Source organism: Cryptomeria japonica, chromosome 4, assembly GCF_030272615.1.
Source record: "Cryptomeria japonica chromosome 4, Sugi_1.0, whole genome shotgun sequence".
In the NCBI taxonomy this organism is placed as follows: domain Eukaryota; kingdom Viridiplantae; phylum Streptophyta; class Pinopsida; order Cupressales; family Cupressaceae; genus Cryptomeria; species Cryptomeria japonica.
Genome location: NC_081408.1, coordinates 657599738 through 657621385, shown reverse-complemented (window position 1 = coordinate 657621385; position 21648 = coordinate 657599738). Strand labels below are relative to the sequence as shown.

The window sequence follows — 21648 nt, the reverse complement described above, 5'->3', positions numbered from 1 at the left end:
CCTCTTTCCTAAACTTTTTGAATGACGAGATTTCATCTTTGGACCACAAATAGGACATGCAAATTTTCCCTTTGTTTGAAGACCTACAAGATAATGTATAATTGGATTAAATATGATAATTTTTTGAATTATAATGTTCATACACAACTTAAACACTATAACATACCACAAAAATGTGTTAGCCTCGGGGCATCGTGTATTGTCCATAGAAGCATCGCATGGAATTGAAATTGTCTTTGTCCTACTGGTCTAGAGACGTCATACATAGTGACACCATTCCATAACTCCAGCAACTCGTCGATAAGAGGCTCGATATATACATTCATATCTTTAACTTGGTACTTACCTAATCGAATGAACAAAAACATTACATAATTATTATGACCATTTTACTGCAATATTTATAATTAAATTTAGACGACTATATTTAAATGATAAAATACCTGGAACAATCATTGCCAACATAATGTGCTCCCTCTTTATTGACATCCATGGAGGAATGTTATTGTTGATAACAAAAACAGGCCACACTGAGTAAACAGATCTCATCTCTCCAAATGGATTGACACCATCTGCTGCCAATGAAAGCCTGAGATTACGAGGTTCTTCTTTAAAGTGTGGCCACTTTTCCTTTATGTCCATAAATGTTGAACCATCTGTAGGCATTCGAATAATGTCATCTTGACTTCTATTACGTGCATGGTAATCCATAAATTGTGCCAAGCTAGTGCACTTGAATAATTGTTGCATACGTGGAATAATGGGAATATAGCAAAGAACCTTGCAAGGAACCCTTTTTGTTATTTGATCTATTTGATATCTACTGATATGACATTCAAGGCATTCAGTTCAAAATTCATGTTGTTTGTTATATATGATATGATCATTGGGACAAGCATCTATTGCTTGATACTCCATTCCAATATCTTTCATAATGACAGATTATTCTCGGTATGAGTGAGGTAGAATATTTGATGGTGGTAACAAAAACTCACCTATCAATCTACAACAACAAAATATAATTTGTTATAATAAAGAATATTAATGGTACAGCATAATTCACAATTTATTATGACATATATCACATGCCTTAACATACGTGACATTGTTATGTTGGATAAACCATTCATAACCTTCAAGTTCACCAACAACAATACAGCGAAGAGAAGAGTTGCCTGCGAGCCTTCATAAAGGACCTCAGATGCCTTCTCAAGTAGAGGGACATCATGAACAACATCAAGGTCATCTTCATCATCATGATCAACTACGCGAGTACTAAATGAGTCATGGATCAATGTATTTGTACATTCATCTTCAATTGTGTTTTCTGGCTCATGATCGTCATCTTCCATGGGATTGTTATCTTCAGCTTTGATATTCACACCTCCATGTTCATCCACTTCGAAAACCATATTCTCAGGGTTGTGTTGATCCATACCATGTGCTCTAGGGTGCTCGACCTATATAAAATTGATATACATAAATAAACTATGATCGTGATCTCATCATCATGTGATTTATTATGTATATAAATTGTCAAAACGATATAATGAAAAACTTACCAATGGATGATAATCATGTCCACCTTCAATGTGACCGTGCAGCCTACAATGTTTCTTCATTGTTTTGATTAGAAGTCTTCTAGTCTTTAACTCCTTACAAATTTTGCACGGACAATAACATTTTCCATCACCTTTTCTTTTCAAGTTAGACCACAATCTAACAATTGTCTCCTTATTTTGTTGTTCGTTGATATTGAGTGACATGGTCTTTCTTCACAGGCAAGAAAATAGAAATTATTAAAATACATAAGACAACATGCCCTTTTCTTCTTGTTTTTTCATACTCATTGTCATGCTTTGAATTATTTTTCTTTCTTGGTGACTCCTTACTGCTCTCACTGTCAGTTTCACTCTCAAAATCTGAGTCTGATGTATCAGAATCTGACGAACCTGATGAACTAGACGAATCGTCATTAGAGGTAGATTCATCTGACTCGGGAATAGACTTTTACTGCTGCATTACAAGCCTTGGCATATTCTTCAAATACTCACATAAACTCTCAGTGATATCACCAAGACCAATAGAAGTAAAGAAATTGATAGCAAACTGTGAATTTTTGGGATTGTCCTTTGGAGAAATTAAATCAAAAGATTCCTGCATTGTTGGATCGTTCAACCTTTCATCAAGCAACAATATACCAAGTTGCTCTGCCAGCTCCTGCAAGAGAATATTTATAAAAATATGGGAAGAGGAAGTAGTATCTTCCTCTGTCTCATGTATATAAGCAAGACAATGCCATGGAAGAGCATCTGTGCCAAGTAAGTGGGCAAAAAACTTTGCAACATTACGCAGTTTATTTGTTTCCAGTCTGTGTATCATAGAATACTGTTGTACAAAACACTTATCAAAAAATTCCTCATATATTTTATTTATCATACAGAATCTTTTCCCAATAATACCATAATAACGAAGGTATGTTCTCTCTTGACCAGGTTCAAGCTTGACCTTTAGTAGCTTATGACCAGCTTCCTCAAAATCAACACTTGACATGATTGTCAAATAAATTGTACGTCTTAAATTGAACAAGTTTGTCTTTGTCTCATCCTATATTCCCAGTGCTTCCTCACCTTCCTCTTCATCATCATCATCATCATCTGAATCATCACGTGAATCATTCTCCCCTTCTACTTCATCTGAAGAAGCATCTCCAAGGATATCTTTCTTTAGTTTTTCATAGGTTGCCTCATACTCTAAGAAATCAGGACCTGGCTTGAAAACATCCAAACCAGCCTCTTGATCAAGTTCATCTTCTAGGAAAACTTCATGTGTTAACTAATCTAGATGCACAGCTGGATGACCCTCAAACTTAGCTTTGCGAAATGCAAAAAGGCATTCGATTAAAAATTATACTCATTTGTCAATTTCCCCCTCATGGAGAATACCTCTAAATCTTTCAAAAATCCCATAGAGACCTTTGGGTGAAAGGTCTTGCAACAAAGAACCACATTCTTTCATGAACCCAATAGCAACCTCTACACTATCATCTGTGGGGTTCTCTAGTAAAAGGGTGAGAAGTACCAAAGAAATGATCTCATGTGCAACTTGTTGATTCACTAAATGAGCTATGAATTTGGTTGTTGCTATCAACATGTGCTTGTCATTGCATTTGTATGCCCTCTTAAGCTGCAAAATGATTCTTCACAAAAGCAGATTGCCAACTTCAGGAAATTTTGTATTTACCACAGCAACCAACGCAGTAAAAACATCTGTAAATCTAGGGGATACCATTTGGGATTTCATACAAGACCTACAAAATAGACCCCTCCCATGGATGAGATTCTCTGCAAACAACTCTAGAATGATGTTCTTGATGTTAGATGCATTTACCTTGTTTACTAACCCATTGATATTGTTCCGAAGGGCATCCCAAGTCATGCACTAGTATTCCACACTGCTCTTGTCTTCCACATCTTTCATCATTTGAGCCAGCTTAAATGGGGGAATGTGAACACCCCCACTTCTTCCAACACCCTTCTCAGCTCCTCTTGCAGCACCTTCACCATTCCCATTCTGAGATGGAGCAAACACAACACCAGAAGTTTTCACTTCCACTGCCTCTCTATCCCTCTTATTTCCAGAAGCCCCTTTACCACTTAATTCGTGCTTATTTCTGTACATAAATCCATTAGGAAGCATGAGTTTTTGCATATAAGCTCACCCAAATATTTTACAGTTATTTTTCATCAAGATTCCCTCAGGAGCTGGCAGATCCTGCTTCCATACTTTAATTCTGTTTTCTCAAAGGACAATCCTAAAAAATCCATGCATTGCAAACAACTTTTTACACCTTTGTTGGTTGTGGTGGCGTCACAGAGAGTTTACATCAATAAATGAAGAACATGCCAATGCTTGTAATGCAACAGTAGAAGTCTATCTCTTATTCAATATCTCTAGTGAAACCCCCATGATCTTTTGTTGGAGTAGAATTTGTTATATTCTAGAAAGGGTCTTGTCCTTTGTTGATGGGATATTCATCTACCTCAAGAAATAACTGTTCTTTTCTCCAACAAGAAGTGGAACTAAATGAAGATCTAGCACCATGAAATGAATCCTCAAAAGGATTACTATAGTTAGTTTTGGTAGATAATGATCTGGGTAAAATACTAATGTGGCTTTAGGAAACATTATGTACTAGCTTAGCATACTCTAACAACTTTGGTGTGGCATGCTACATCCAATTAAGTCTCCATCGATATCTCTATTGTGTTTATGGATTGGGATTCAATGTACTCTTTTTATACACAGATTTTACTTTCAACTGAGGAGGTTTGTATGTACTTACTTGTCTTTCGATTGTATCCCTATTTCAAGAATTTCTTCTATCAACAAATCATTTGTTGTAAGTTGTACAAGTGGATACTTGAACATGCCTTCCATACTAGCCTTGTTGATACGTTCAACACCATCTTGTGCAACAAATCTTTAGAACTCCACTATTTCATTGAAGAGTGAGTAGTAGGGACAATCTAGGACACTTACAGAGGTTTTGCAAGAGAGATAAATAGACCTAAATATTATGGCTTAATAATGATCAATAGGTAAACAGATAAGAAACTCTCAATATCAAAATGACTTTCTCAATTGTCTTTACTAGAAATGGATAGATCGGCTAATAATGGCTTTATGACTGTATGTCCATTCTCAACTTTAGACTAAATCCAAGAAGAGCTAGAACTAATATGGGATATCTAGATTTATGATCTCTATAATATAACAATCCCATAATTATGTCTCCACGCATCTATACCACAACACAAACATCATGCTAGTGTTCAGCCACAACAATTGATATCCTAATTATAGAATGTGAAATATGCACATAACTATGAATAAAGATTAAGAAAAAAAAAAAAAGATTCTTATTGAAACATAAGTGACTAATGGACAAGAATTGAATTCATTGTAGATAGTTTTGAATATCAAATTCACTTATTTGTATGCCTCAAAGAAATGTGGTTTCCTGGACTGCAATGATTGCCGGATATGCACAAAATGGATTTGTTGAGAAGGCTTTAGAAACTTTCAAGCAAATGCAATCGGCAGGTGTAAAGACAAATTCCATGACCTTTGCTACTATCCTCCCTGCCTGTGCCAAAATGGGAGATTTGGAAAAGGGTATGGACATTCATCGAAGCATAAAGGATAGAGGAATTTTGTCAGATGTAGTTGCAACTGCCCTAGTAGACATGTATGCAAAATGTGGAAGCATAGACAAGGCACGTGAATTGTTTGATAGAATGCCTGAAAGAAATGTTGTCTTGTGGACTGCAACGATTGTTGGATATGCACAAAATGGTTTTGTCGAAAAGGCTTTAGACACTTTCAAGCAAATGAAATTGGAAGGCATAAAGCCAAATTCCACAACCTTTGCCAACATCCTCCCTATGTGTGCAAAAATGGGAACTTTGGAATAGGGTATGGACGTCCATCAAAGCATAACGGATAGAGGAATTTTGTTAGGTGTTGTACTTGCAAATGCCCTGCTTGACATGAATGCAAAATGTGGAAACATGGACAAGGCTCGTGAATTGTTTGATACGATGCTGCAAAGAGATGTTATCTCATGTGAACAATCAACACGTGTGTATACGGGAGGAAGGGATTGCTGCTACAAAATTGAACGCTCACTCCTCAATCACAGTTCTATGGTTTTACGAGATTAAACTAGGACAATTAACCACCACATGTATATTTTTTGCAACATGAAATTAAAAAATTGGGCAATTTGAATCTACCTCCTGCGCGGGATTGCAAGCAATGCCACAAATGCCTTCGACGCGGGTTTGATGTTCTTGGGGGTTGAAGTCGCCACAGACGCCTACGCGGGAAATTTGCAATACAAATGAATTCCCCTGTTCTTTTTTTTTAACTTATAATGGTCATTGTCGTCGGAATTACGATGAACTCGAGCACTTTTTTGGAAAAAAAGAAAATTCTCATTGCTAATGCCTTCTTTGTCGAAACCAAATGGGAAATTTTCGTCGGAATTACGACGAATGTGGGCATTTTATCAAAAAAAAAATCAAATTTGGCCACAATATACCTTCTCCGTCGGAAACCTCAGTCAAAAATCTAGTCCAAATGTATTAGTGTTGGTACTCACAAGGGCATAGACAATAGGACAACCCACAAACGTGCTCCTATCAGGACAATACAACAACACACTAGCGAACATAGGGACAAGTGTCATCACACGACCTGGTATGGTTACCATGGCAGGTCTTCATAGGTTTCGGCCCCATACACTGGGTTACCCTGGCAACCTAATCCGAACCTCCGGCCCATCCAAGCCTCATGTGGACCCACACATCCTTTCGTGAAGACAAGAATGATGGTTTGCCATTTTAGGCCTTCTCACAGCATGTTGAATCTGTGTTAGCACTCGTCCCATGCGTGAGGCACAATTATCTTACTTAGAGATTAACATTCTAATCTACTATTAGGTTATCACTTATTAGACTCACTTTCGATGGGTTACCCAGCAGCCACTTTGGGTGCGGCCCCCAATCGAAAGTCACTTTCCCATATGACACTAGACTATACTCAAGCGACCTCAGAAACCAAGGAACACACATGGTCAAGCAAATGGAGTTCAAAAAGGAGGGAACATCCATCTGGTCAAACACGACTCAAAAGAGGTACACTTACTGACGGTACTCTAACCAGAGACCTGACCAACTATGGACAACCACGAATCATCATTCGACACCCACATAAAGGATATGACCAACTATGACACCACCACAACAACATAACAGTCAACTCGAGACCGAGGACAGAAACAGGTACCCAAATCAATCCATACGACAGGGTCCAATCAAACAAAGCAAGGCTTGCCATTACTTAAGCAAAAGCGAATACAAAAATTAAACTCACATAGGCAATAACCAGAAGGGACAATATTTTACCATATTGATTTAAACAAAGAAAGTCGATCAACTTTTCTAAATGATCTAAGTTTCCAAAATACACTAACAAGAAAACATCATTGCAAGGTGAATACATTACCACAATTTGCAATAGTACCATTGTCTATTTCTCAAACAGAGGAAAAATATAATTAAACCATTAATTTTACTAATTAAGAATATCAGTAACTTAACAAAAAAAATTCAAATGATACTTAATTAAATTTCCAAAAGCATATTGTTTAAATTCATAATGTCCAATGATAAAATATTCATTTTTTCCAGATGGCCTATAACATTCAAATCTTCAAATAATATATACTCCTGAATAATGTACATTTTATCTCGAAAATTTATCCAATTTAAATAATATTCTATCTTTTTCCAAAAAGATGCTTCCCTAATATTACAGGTCCAAAAGGATTAAATATTAATTCATATATATTTATTAACCTGCGATTAATTAAAATATACTCAATTAATAATTAATAATGCATAATAATCCAATTAATTGTTAATTAATATATATATATATATAAATTTTCATTAATAAAATATATATTATTAATAATTTAATAATGTACAACTTTCACATTAAATATTAATTAAAACTTTATTAAAAAAGAAAAATACTTTTAAATTAATAAACTTATTTTTTTTTTTAACTAAAAAAAATAATAATAATAAAAAAAATTCAAAGGGGGTGGCGAGGGTCGGGCCCACCTCCCTTACGCAGGGGTTGGGCGGCCACTGTCGTGCCCTAACCGCGAGCAGCGCCACCGCGGTGGATGCAGGTCCCGTGGCGCCTACGCGACCACCGCGGGGGTCGCAGTTCCCTGTGGCCACCGCCAGCTGTGGCTTGCGCAGGGGGAGGAGGCAGCAGGTAGAGCTTCGCTCCCCGCCCTCCAACCCCAAACCATAAATTTAATTTTTTTTAACATTCAATTCAATTTTTAAACAAAACAAATCGATTTTATGATATATAATTTCGAATAAATATATTTTTCTTTTCAAAAAGACAAACCCCATTTCTTTTCTTTTTTTTAAACAGTCTCATAATGAGACTTAAAATAAAAATTTCCAGCAAGAAGAGGTTTTCTATAATTGAAAGAATTTGTGGAAATACCATCCAAATAAATAATCTTTTTGGCATAATAGAACTCATTTTTCAAACAAGATACAAGCAATAAGCCAATCTTAATTAATTTCCACTATAATTCTTAATCTTTGGGCAATCAATGGAGGATTTTTAACCAAAAATTGCATGAAGAACATTCAAGCCCATTTTTTTTTTAAATTTAAACAATAACTAATTGATAACCAGAATTCCTACCTCAATAAGCATTCTTGGAAAGGATCTGATGAAGAGCCCCAACCTGCAGCTCAAGAAATCCTTCTCCTTCCAAAATCCCCAAATTTTCCAACCAAAAATATTTTTCCCAAAAAAAAATTCAATTCCCAATATTTTCCAAAAGTCTAGGTTATATGGGAAAAGTTTGACCAAAAATTTTATTTTTGGAATTAAAATTTTTATTTAAAATAATTCTTTTAAACTATATCAATAATTTAACTTGCTTTTCCAATTTAAAATTGATTTTCTCACTTAACTGAAATTTAACCTTTCTATTTCCAAAATGTCAAGAAGATAAAATTAATTCTATTTCAATTAAAATTAAATGTTTCTTTTCATAGGCATAGACATAATACATTTAATATTTAAATTTAACCATTTAATTGAACTTGCTCCCAATTTAAATCGAGCAATTCAAATTAACGATAAATCACATAAAGAAATCCTGTTTAATTTAGTCCATTAATCTTTAATGCACAAACACATATTTAATCAAATTAAATACTAAGGACTAATTGCTCAATTTAATCATACACACCAAACACGCAACCCAAGAAGCCAAACGGACAGACGACCCGCAAACCCAACCAAAGGGAATACCAACGATGATTGGCGACGCTCCCTTGAGCACAACTATGGTCAAATGAGGATATCACAACCACCTAATCCACTCTAAGGATTAAAGAGGTACACTCAAACCTGCGAATCCAGGTGAAGACGAACCTCGCACTCATGCGTTACTATACCTGAAATCTCCTGCAACCAAGAGTCATACATGCATACATATATAAACTTAATGAAAGTGTTAGCTCGAGATAATAACACGAAATAGGAGAATTACTATCCTGCATACAAATTGGTGAAAAAACCACATTAACAGCTATGTACTAAATCAAAACATCTAACTATAATCATTATATTATGATAAACTAACCAAAGTCAAACCGAGATTAGAAATTGATTAGGGTAGGGGTACTACATTCTCCCCCCCTAGGTTCCGACTTACTCCTGGAAGTCATAAGGCTAGATGGAGAACATGTCGCACACATAAGCCCTGAAACTCATTCAACAAATATCAAATTGCACATAGGAATCTTTCCATAAATAATTGAAACATTATTGCTAATTCCTCTACAAATGCCATTACCCAGTGGCAAGATACATCTTAAAACCATACACTTCTTAAAATATTCCAGGAATCATCAATAATCATAGTAGAGGAACAAGAATTTTCTCCCTTACATTACACCAAGTTAATGCATTACAAAGAGGTAAACAACGATTACCATACTCATCTATCAAACATGACAAGAAAACATGCCATCATGATCAATTTCTTTTACCAATCCATCTTTTTCATAAAACTTTATCGCATAGAACTAGCTTCAAAATTTCAATTTCTACCACCAATTTAACTTCCATGAAATAAGAGCAGTGTAAATAACTCAATTGTTTACACTTGTCAGGCACACAAAAACCTTTCCAATGACTATGTCCCATAACATAGTGACAAGTTAACACCATTTACTCCATGATTACACGTAATAACCATCCACATAACTGGAATGCATAACTCAAAAGGCCACATGTGAGCATGTCTAATGCTCGGTCAAAGATAACATGCACGATCAACATCTCTATGCCTGATCTCATAACAACAATATGATCATAAATATCCAATATCTCACTCAAGGCTCGATGGTGCTAGGCACACCATAGCGGTGCTACCTTCCATACAAGACCTTCGTGAACATCCCTTGTTGAGTAAGGTGGTTAGCCTCCAAGAGATAGTCCCCGCACATAGGTAGGTAGTGGATCCTAGCTGCATCACAGCCTCACATACCCCCATCCTCAAGGTTCCTTACGTTTACTTCCTCGTACACACTCTACCAAGACCATCTCATATGTCCTTGGAGAGGAATTTCACATTTCAACACAAGACCAGCATATGAAAACAATAAGGATAAATCGGTTTAGCCACCAAAGTACAGATAAATAAAGATAATAAATCATCAATTCCAATAGTAAGGCAAGAAAATAATCCAAAATTTGCAACATCAAATCAAGAATGCAAAAGATCAAAAGATCATGGCTAAACCTTCAAAATCAAAGTAAAATAAATTGCTAGTCCCCAAAGAAATATAAAGAATATCACAACTGCACATAACATCACTATGTAACTAGCATCTAGCCACCAATGAGGAAGGAAGGAACAATCGTCTAGCTATTGCAGTAGCTCTTCATGTGGTGAGACATAGTCACACTACCCACATGGCATGGTGGTGTGCACCTCGACATCACCCCCCATCATGTTGTCACGCGGCATGGCAATACCACAAGTGGAGAAGGCACGCAATGGACGTATCCCACATGGTAGTGCACCTCGCGAAAACAAGCACGCGCAGGTCACGTCCCGCATAGCGACGTATGTAAAAAAATACTCGTTGTAAGTCAGAGGTATACATGACTAAGGTCCACCCACATGCCCACCAACACATACTAACTGGAAGCTCATGTGGATAAACCTACCTTTCATGAGGACAAGGCAAAGGATCCTCCAAAATACACCAGCACTATGCTCAAGAAATGCCATCAAAATGCTCAAATAAAGGAAGGAATAGGTTGCCACACATAAACCTATAAATAGATTCATCAAAAGGGAAAGTATTGAGTACACCTTTGATACAGTTTTATAGTATAACTATATCATTCCTCGAAATAGAGAAACTAAAGTCACTTCGCGTCGACATTACTCGTACGCCAATCCATACTATTCAAGGAATGGTGACTTCGAATACTACCCCTTAACATATTGAATTACCCACAACCCAAGGGTTGGTACTCAGTAGGGAAACAAATAAGCAACATCACATAAATAGTATGGTTTCCCATACTCATAAGCAACATATCCTCCATGCTTGATTACTTCTCCAATCCATGGGCACATATAATAAGTACTGGTTTCTTACAATACACACGAGTACACCAATACTAGTTTAGTCACATTTACGAGGAGTACATTCCAATACGCTATCATCTACTCAAGGAAGGTTTTAAATAATGCTTCCCACATGAATAACTGAATCAAGCTTAATCTAGAATTAGGTACTGAAATTATTCACGATTCACAATTACAAAAGTAAATAACATCATTCCTATATATTTCTCGAATTTCACTAAGCATTCGTAACCACATTACTAACTATGCAAATTTCTTTTCCAAAGAGGACTTTCATCTTTCAATATGAAGCCAAAATACAACAGTACAATTTCACATGTTTTATAAACATTCTATTTAAATCAATGCATTCTAGTAGCATTTCTAAAAATCTTATAACCCAAGCAAAGAGAAGGGAAAGAGGGTTTGATAATCCAACTATTTCCTACAAAGACACAAGATCAACAAGATCACACTATGATATAAAATTTCTCACTATAAGCCTATCATTTTAATTGCACGGTTTTCATTTCGCTACCATTTTAGAAGGATGCCGAACAGCCTAACATGACATTTCCAATTATTATGGTTGCAACAGAATGTTCTAGTTTTCCAAACAACAGAGATCAAAACAGGCAATCTTTTCGATAATACCAGACCTCTTGAGAACACTCACTTATTCTCAATACAATGTAGACACGTGTCATAATTTGCAACCTATCATAGAAAATCAAATTATGATCAACAAGTAAGAGAGGAGTTACCAATAATACATATTAATGTATGCACATCAAACAAGCTTTTCATTTGCACTTCCTAAACATAATAATGTAATTACATATATCCAAAAGCAAGTTCAATGGAGCATTCCTAAAATAAATCCTCAATCAAACTGGTTTAATGAAACACATAAGACAATCTTTCGTGGAACGCATTCATACACTCTCGAAGCTATTATAACATGTTCCCTTTAATACTTCTTTTACAAACAAAGCAATTTCACATAACAAGTATCCGCATATTAATGCACATTACATAAGATAGAATTTAATTATGTTACTCCTACAAAATACACGAAGAATTCTTTAATGAAAACATACAATTTTCTCCCAATTACCAATATGAACTTTCAAACCCAAAGCCCCCTTTTTATCTAAACACATAAGCATCATAAGGCTCACACAAGGGTTCAAGAAGTCACAACCTTTTCTCTTGCAAAAAAAGAAAACTCAAATTAGAGATAATTACACATATCCCAAACATTTAAATTTCTAGAGAGAGAGAGGAATGGTCATACTCATTCAATTTGCTACAAAATAAGCATTCAATATTTGCCATACTAGTCCTTCAAGTGGACAACACTAAGCTAGATCATAATCTTAAACAAGCACCTTTCGTACTTTCAGATTCAAGACAAACACTGACCAACCCAAATGGATTAATCTAAAGAGTACAACAATCAATAAGAAGGTACATATGACTCTCTTTCAGAATCTGAGTAATCGTAGACCAAGACATCGATAAGTACATAATGCACATATAAACACTCAAAACACCAACATCAAGAAGGTGAAAACAAGGTATGAACACACATGTTGCACACAAGTTAAGGTCTGCTCAATCACTCACATACAAAAAGGATGACAAGCATGCACATAAGGTCGATACACCTCACACCAACTAAGGGCACACGTGACACCAGAGATCCCAGTGTTTGCAACATGTGCTCTGATACCAAATATAATGCCCCGCAGGGATAAAGCTAAAACACAAGAATAGAGTGCAATAATTTTTTTTTAAAGATAAACACAACATTAAGATACAACGAGTTATCAAAATTCAGATTACATAGCGGAAGACATCAACTAACACCTACAGAGTTTCCCAACGTGATTACTTAATTACACATTTAACTTAACTCACACTAATCAATCCAATAAGTTGATTATCTTATAACGAGATAATTCTTAAACAAGGATAATTTCTTTCAGAAGATGAAAATATAGATCACAACATAAGGTTCATCCATTAAGATTTATCTATACTCTTCATTCAAACTTTTCATTAAAATATAAGTCATGCATCTAATATTCTAACACACAAGAATTTCATCATAAACTTATGAGATCTTTCCATGCATACTTAATTTCCTTAACAACAACTGAATATATTCCATTACTTTAAGCTACATTCTTTCACGATCCAATTTACTGCATTTTAAAAGACGATTGCATACATGCATTTACAATTAATTCCATCTTATCCACTTATACATTCTAACATATGTCATTCACACACGATAAAACTGAAAAAGGAAACATAAGAGAATAAGCATCCCATAACACCAAAATGATCTTGGAGTTCACCCCTAGAGGGCTACATCTTCGGGTCTGCTCAACTGCAAGACCCCTCTGATAAATAATAAAGTTAAGAATACATGAGGTTCTCATTATTTACAATCCTACCATCAAGGCGAAACATAATCAAATATACAAACAACCACTTCGGTCAACAAATACATAAATGATCCCTGAAAAGGAAAGGATCCAGCCGAACATAATCGAAGCTAATACAAAGGTCCATGTGGACATCCACAAAACTGAGTCATCGCAACCCAAGGTCTAACATAAAACCAGTACTCACAAGGGCATAGACAATAGGACGACTCACAAACATGCTCCTATCAGGACAATACAACAACACACTAGCAAGCGTAGGGACAAGTGTCATCACAAGACCTGGTATGGTTACCATGGCAGGTCTTCATAGGTTCCGACCCCATACACTGGGTTACCCTGGCAACCTAATCCGAACCTCCTGCCCATCCAAGCCTCATGTGGACCCACACGTCCTTTCGTGAAGACAATAATGATGGTTTTCCATTTCAGGTCTTCTCACAGCATGTCGAATCTGTGTTAGCACTCGTCCCATGTGTGAGGCACAATTATCTTACTTAGAGATTAACATTCTAATCTACTGTTAGGTTATCACTTATTAGACTCACTTTCGATGGGTTACCTACCAGCCACTTTGGGCGCGGCCCTTAATCGAAAGCCACTTTCCCATACGACACTAGACTATACTCAAGCGACCTCAGAAACCAAGGAACACACATGGTCAAGCAAACAGAGTTCAAAAAGGAGGGAACATCCATCTGGTCAAACACGACTCAAAAGAGGTACACTTATTGACGGTACTCTAACCAAAGACCTGACCAACTATGGACAACCACGAATCATCATTCGACACCCACATAAAGGATATGACCAACTATGACACCACCACAACAACATAACAGTCAACTCGAGACCGAGGACAGAAATAGGTACCCAAATCAATCCATACGACAGGGTCCAATCAAACAAAGCAAGGCTTGTCATTACTTAAGCAAAGGCGAATACAAAAATTAAACTCGCATAGGCAATAACCAGAAGGGACAATATTTTCCCATATTGATTTAAACAAAGAAAGTCGATCAACTTTTCTAAATGGTCTAAGTTTCCAAAATACACTAACATGAAAACATCATTGCAAGGTGAATACATTACCACAATTTGCAATAGTACCATTGTCTATTTCTCAAACAAAGGAAAATTATAATTAAACCATTATTTTTACTAATTGAGAATATCAGTAACTTAACAAAAAAATTTCAAATGATAATTAAATTTCCAAAAGCATATCGTTTAAATTCATAATGTCCAATGATAAAATATTCATTTCTAACATTTCCAGATGGCCTATAACATTCAAATCTTCAAATAGTATATACTCCTGAATAATGTACATTTTATCTCGAAAATTTATCCAATTTAAATAATATTCTATCTTTTTTCCAAAAAAATGCTTCCCTAATATTACAAGTCCAAAAGGATTAAATATTAATTCATATATATTTATTAACCTACGGTTAATTAAAATATACTCAATTAATAATTAATAATGCATAATAATCCAATTAAATGTTTATATATATATATATATATATATATATATATATATATATATATATATATTTCATTAATAAAATATATATTATTAATAATTTAATAATGTACAACTTTCACATTAAATATTAATTAAAACTTTATTAAAAAAGAAAAATATTTTTAAATTAATAAACTTTTTTTTTTTTAAAACTAAAAAAAATAATAATAATAAAAAGATTCAAAGGGGGCGGCAAGGGTCGGGCCCACCTCCCTTACGCGGGGGTTGGGCAGCCACTGTCGTGCCCTAACCGCGGGCGGCGCCACCGCGGTGGATGCAGGTCCCTCGACGCCTATGTGGCCACCGCGGGGGTCGCAGTTCCCTGCGGCCACCGCGGGGGTCGCACCTTGTTGTGGCCATCGTCGGCTGCAGCTTGCGCAGGGGGAGGAGGCGGCGGGTAAAGCTCTGCTCCCCACCCTCCAACCCCAAACCATAATTTTATTTTTTTTTAACATTCAATTTGATTTTTAAACAAAACAAATCGATTTTATGATATATAATTTCGATTTAAATATATTTTCTTTTCAAAAAGACAAACCCCATTTCTTTTTCTTTTTTTAAACAGTCTCATAATGAGACTTAAAATAAAAATTTCCAGCAAGAAGAGGTTTCTATAATTGAAAGAATTTGTGGAAATACCATCCAAATAAATAATCTTTTTGGCATAATAGAACTCATTTTTCAAACAAGATACAAGCAATAAGCCAATCTTAATTAATTTCCACTATAATTCTTAATCTTTGGGCAATCAATGGAGGATTTGAAACCAAAAATTGCATGAAGAACATTCAAGCCCATTTTTTTAAAAAAATTTAAACAATAACTAATTGGTAACTAGAATTCCTACCTCAATAAGCATCCCTGGAAAGGATCTGATGAAGAGCCCCAACCTCCAGCTCAAGAAATCCTTCTCCTTCCAAAATCCCCAAATTTTCCATCCAAAAATATTTTTCCCAAAAAAAATTTCAATCCCCAATATTTTCCAAAAGTCAGGTTATATGGGAAAAGTTTGACCAAAAATTTTATTTTTGGAATTAAAATTTTTATTTAAAATAAATCATAAAATAATTCTTTGAAACTATATCAATAATTTAACTTGCTTTTCCAATTTAAAATTGATTTTCTCACTTAACTGAAATTTAACCTTTCCATTTCCAAAATGCCAAGAAGATAAAATTAATTCTATTTCAATTAAAATTAAATGTTTCTTTTCATAGGCATAGACATATTACATTTAATATTTAAATTTAACCATTTAATTGAACTTGCTCCCAATTTAAATCAAGCAATTCAAATTAACGATAAATCACATAAAGAAATCCTGTTTAATTTAGTCCATTAATCTTTAATGCACAAACACAAATTTAATCAAATTAAATACTAAGGACTAATTGCTCAATTTAATCATACACACCAAACACGCAACCCAAGACGCCAAACGGACAGACGACCCGCAAACCCAACCAAAGGGAATACCAACGACGACTGACGACGCTCACTTGAGCACGACTATGGTCAAACGAGGATATCACGACCACCTAATCCACTCTAAGGATTAAAGAGGTACACTCAAACCTGCGAATCCAGGTGAAGACGAACCTCGCACTCATGCGGTACTATACCTGAAATCTCCTGCAACCAAGAGTCATACATGCATACATATATAAACTTAATGAAAGTGTTGGCTCGAGATAATAACACGAAATAGGAGAATTACTATCCTGCATACAAATTGGTGCAAAAACTACATTAACAGCTATGCACTAAATCAAAACATTTGACTATAATCATTATATTATTATAAACTAACCAAGGTCAAACAGAGTGGCTAGCTCTCAGTGATCCTCGACCTACTTTGGAGCGTGAGACAACTTTTGACAAGCAGTGGCATATACATTAATAAAAAGATATTCTGATATTATCTATTTACAGCAAGTTGTCGATGAACTATGAGTAAAGAACTGTTACTGGAAACGACTAAAGCCACGACCAGTGTCTTATCCATTGGGCAAATGAAATTGTAAAACATAAGATGAAATATAATAGAATAGAATATTAATCTAATAGTTGGAGATCTTAAGATAACACCACCTTACAATGCATCTCGTCTATCTGTCCCAACCCAAATACTTATCAGAATCCATGTATAAGCCCCATCGATCTGCAGATCCTATCCTAGCAATTTAACCGACCCCTTAGATCAGAGCATAAAATAGAAAACGCATACATCACAACAATGCAACGAATAAGAAAAAGCCTTGATCTTACTCATTCAAAACATAACAAAGTTACACACTGGAGAAAATGAATTTGAACTATGCTTGCATTCATTTAATAAGCTATTTTTAGTTACAAATTATCTTACATTTAACTCCTTCATGAACCTGAAACAAAATAAGACACAAGACCCATTTCATTTGCTCTACAAATTCCTATTACAGCCTACTCATTTCACCTAGACCTACTATACATGACCAAGTGTTTGGATCCAAACTTGTGGACCAAATTTCTCGACCCCCAAGATTTGTGACCAAATTTCTCAACCTTTGTCTCATGGCCCTGAATTCCTTTTTATAGAAACAAGGGAGAAAACAAGCTTCAGGCCAGAGGAGACACCTGTCACAAGCTCATAAGACCGCTTGTAACTTTGTTACAGAAATATTCCTCACAATCTCTCAAAAGACTGTCTGTGCTAGCGTTCATGATAAAGTAGAACCAAAATTTCTAACTGCATTTTAATAGAAACAAAACCTAAGACCGCTTGTAACTTCGTTACATAAATATTCCTCACAATCTCTCAAAAGACTGTCCATGCTAGCATTCATTATGAAGTAGAACCAAAATTTCTAACTGCATTTTAATAGAAACAAAACCTTTTGAGCCATGGCACTATCACTACAGATGCTTCCAAATGGACCGTGAGATGCATCATCTTTGTTCTGCAAAGAATTTCCCTTCGGGAAGGGAATTATATCCTGACAAGAAGTATAGTCGCCCCTAAACTAGAGGAGGAGCTTCAACCTTCATGCCCAAGATCAGAGAAAATGGAAAGAGGAGCTCACAAAGGAACATAAAGTGAAGGGAAGGCGTTGCAACTTCCATGCCTATGCTGAGATGATCGACTGCCGCCCCAATCCCAACCTTGTTTTGCTCCTTTTCCTTTGTAAATCTCCTTTAACCCTCTGCCAACGAGTGACGGAAGAAAGACGGTGGATGAGTCCTGCAGGGCTTGTTCTGATAAGAAACTGATTTCAAGCCTCCATCGACTATCCTCCTCATTTTCAAGACTTCGTCGACTATAAGAATACTCACTCCCAAAGGAAATCCATCTGGTATCACAAAGCTCAGTGTAACTTCTAGCATGATACTGCTCAAAAATCATTTTCACCATTTCAAAACTTTCTGAGAAGATAATGAATTTTCTTGTTCTTTCTACCAATTGAAGACACCACCCAGCTGTATTTATAATGAAAATACCTTTCTTGGCGGTGTTCATGCATGGAAAACTCATCATTCCAATGCTTTTATACTCATCCTTCCAGCAAATAGATTCAAAAAATCATATCCATCGAATCAAAACATGACTCAAACTGCCAATTCACTACCCTTATGACCAAGTTCACCTTATGTGAACGATTTTGTTCCTGATTTTTTTATTTCTTGACTGCAGAATTTCTGCATCAGAATCTCCCTTTTTTGGATACTAAGTCCTTATCTTTTCAAAGTTTCTCGACAATAGCTTCTTGATTTTCTACCTTACTGTGAGAATCTCTGATAGTACACATCCTATGATTTTATTGACAGATCCTTGATCACTTCGCTTCCAACTCATGAATCATCCTTGTCCCTTTAATCCTTCTGAAGATCTCAACTTCTCTTTGTGGTGGCAATGAAAACTTGTTGATATTGCCACCTCTGCTACTGCAGCTTTGTCCACTAATACGATTCAACCCAACAAAACAACTCCTAAATCGGTCTTTTGAGAATCAGTTGGCATCCATGTGCCTCGACACATCTTTGTTTATTCCATGTCAACAAGCTTATCTAATTCTGCCTTCAATTTTCCCACGTGAATAACAATGAAAAGCCCCAAACACTCCTTTTGAAAACGCTCTATATCCGTCGTAGATTTGTCCAGCATGGCACATCGCGCGATCACCATCGGTCAATATTGATATTGACCTTCCAACGTAGCAAGATGGGTCTACAAAGGTCTGACCGCACATCATCCAGTCATCTTCCAGCTCAATTCTGTTAGTGGCCCCACCTTCACACCTTCTTGGTCTTCCTGGGACACGTGGCATCATCTCGCAATGTCACGGTCCTTAACTTCCCTACATTTTCCTTCACGGGAGTACGAGGGTCGTCCGATCTGCTCGTTCATTACGTGCAGGTTATAATGTCCACTCAATACTTGTCGCTATCCTTCGAGCATCTTCCTGCTTGAGTTAAAACATCGTCGTCCATTTGATGCACATGCAAAATCATGGAACCTTTAGTTGCTCGGTACTTAAACATGGAGATATAAGCTGAAACATTAAGGTCGGACTTAGGGAAAATAAATGCCTGCAGAATTATTAAAAGGGGACCCGACCATAATGGAAAAGATAGTCTCTAGGAAAAATTAAAAGGTCAGCAGAAAAAATACGCCTAGGGAAAGGAACACAGTCCCTTCGACGATGGAAAAGACCCTCGAGTTTAAGTAAAAAGGTAATGAAGAAACATAAAAGACTTTAGGTTTTAAAATAAAAGGCTCACCCAGGAACATCTAAACCTAAGAACCTTAAAACCTGAGGGTAACACAGAGAGCAACATTAATTCATGACAAAACATTGTCAAGGACACCAAATTTTGCACAGTCGTTTTGAGGACTATCAGTGGCTCTAGTTGGGAACGATCATCATTCAGGGATGATACGAGGATCCAGAATCTATGGTTAAGCAAACCAGATACAGAGCAGACCAAAAGGAGAACTACCTGGACAGGACAGCCCAAAGAAGAAAATAAATCTACTCTAATATGTACAAGGTCTAATCTACTGCTCATGGAAAATAAAAACTTCAAAAAGAAGCTATATTCCAAGAACTGCTCATGAACAGACAGTTCAAGGACTACATCTATCATTCCTTGGAGAAGATATGAAATGAAAATCCTCTCCCCACTTGCTTTGAATCAAATATGGGCCTAAGCAGATGACATCAAACTTACCATGCCTTCCTTTGCCTTCCTACCTGGCATTCCATATGAAGATCAAAACCTTTATCTGAAAACTCATTACAGTTGTTTCCTGTACAATACTCAAAAACATTTGCAAATTGTAAACCAACCCTGCATTTGACATCATCCAAGTCCCTTCTGATTAAGAAGACACTCAACTGGAATGTGATTAAGAACTCTGACTTGTATTCTTGCACACTGCTATCAGCAGGGACAAATAAAATTCCTTGATCACCTTGGATGGCCCTTTCTTTATCATATAAACCCTGCTTACATGCATCTGAAACGCCTTCAACATTGCTATCATAACCAGTCATGGGATAAAACTGATCTTCACCACAGAAATTTAAGTCAACATTCACATTTTGATCAATCTTCACCATTTCTGGTTTCTCAACCATCTCTTCATACAAAGGATTCGAAATCGTAGAAAGACCTTTCTCATAAATATTTAGGCAAAACAGAGGCCAATCCATATCTACATCCTCATCAAACAATGTACTAAAAGCCTCATTGAAACTTTTGCCTACCTCAAATTCACATTCATCCTTATTAGGCACAAGGTAATCATAATCTAAGCTATAACAACTTCAGTATCAGAATATTCAGTGTTATAACTCTCATAGGTTTTAACAAAATCATCATGACTGCTCTGGCCCTTTTCTTCATCTTTTCCGATCGCATCTATTGGTTCACATGTGTCCTCATGATTAGAGAGTTCTGGAACAATTTGATCCACTGCATAGAGTGTTACTTGTAATGGGATAGGTAGTATATCATTGCCTGTTTCAAGCATATCTACCCTGACTAGTTCTTCACACTCATCACCTTGAATAAATTGACATAGCATAAGCATAGGTTGAAGCATATCTTCTTTATTGGAACATACCATGGAGTTCTCTGGTTTATGAGCATTATCAACAAAGAATGGTGTAACAATGTTCAAGATTCCATCATTACACACGACTGATTCCTGAGAAGATGAATCTATCTCGCCAAAACCTTGCATATCATCATTATCCTCATCAAATGTACAACCTTCCAATTCTCCTTCATACAGGCTATCATATCCATCCAAACCATAAGAGGGAAGATAGACCCTTTGTGTGGCATCTTTATTGAAAGGACTAATAATTTTGTCACCTGGTGTAACCACTGAAATCACCTTGTATCATTAGTATCTT

At 36.0% G+C, this 21648-nt stretch overlaps 1 pseudogene; it reads right to left on the bottom strand.

Annotated features, from left to right (window-relative positions):
• The window catches only part of LOC131875301 (uncharacterized), a 41755-nt pseudogene extending 20815 nt beyond the window's left edge, over window positions 1-20940 (bottom strand).
• Between the last annotated feature and the right edge of the window lie 708 nt (window positions 20941-21648).